The sequence below is a fragment of the Hemiscyllium ocellatum genome, chromosome 38, assembly GCF_020745735.1.
Source record: "Hemiscyllium ocellatum isolate sHemOce1 chromosome 38, sHemOce1.pat.X.cur, whole genome shotgun sequence".
Lineage (NCBI taxonomy): Eukaryota > Metazoa > Chordata > Chondrichthyes > Orectolobiformes > Hemiscylliidae > Hemiscyllium > Hemiscyllium ocellatum.
In genome coordinates this window covers 3355064-3355965 of record NC_083438.1, presented here as the reverse complement: position 1 = coordinate 3355965, position 902 = coordinate 3355064, and positions in this window count along the sequence as shown.

The window sequence follows — 902 nt, the reverse complement described above, 5'->3', positions numbered from 1 at the left end:
GTATTGCAGCTGGATTGAGCATTGTTAAGTCTGATGAGCCAGTTGTACTTTGTATCAAAATATTAGAAATAAATCAACAATAGACGCATTTATTGTGCTGTCGATTACTGTTTTATTTTCCTGCACATTCTGCAGAGGCTGGAAGTTAGTAAATGTGTTTCAAGCGTTGGAGATAAGTGGAAGGGATTCAAGCATCTGCAAAGGTAAGAAGAGATAGTGTGGAGAACTTCAGACCAATTAACTTGACATCTGTAGGTAAACTGATGGAAGCTATTATGTAGGATCTGATATTGGATATTTAGAAATTAACAGCAACATTGCAGAGAATCAGTATACACTGACAGAGTCTGGCAGAGTCTTCATATTTGACAGACTTCAGAATGATTTGAACTTGTTTATTGCAAAATAGAAATGCTGTATTTCGATTTTCAGAAGGCTTTTTATAAGAACTCATGCAGTGAATTCATAAATAAAGTAATGTGAATGATAATTGGAGGAATATATAAAAGTGAAAAGTTAAAGTCAGATTCGCCTTCATATAAGAGAATCAGAACATTGTTGGAAGTTCATGCTGAAGCAGTTTCACAGCTTGCTAATGAAACTGTACATAGAGTATTGAGTCCAGTGTTGGTGACTCAATCTGAGAAAGAATATAACGGCCATGGAGGGTGTGCAATGGACATTCCCCAGATTAATCCCTCAGATGGCGAGATTGCCTGATGTGGAAACTCAGCCTGTGTTCTTTTCAGTTTCAAAGAATGAGAGGTGATCATAGTGAAATTTAGAGAAGTCACTAAACATATGACATGTTGGAAATAAACAGAATTTTTCTCAGGCTGTCTACTCGACAATTAAGGCAAATTATTGCAGGCAAAGGATAGACCATTTCACACTGCAATTAG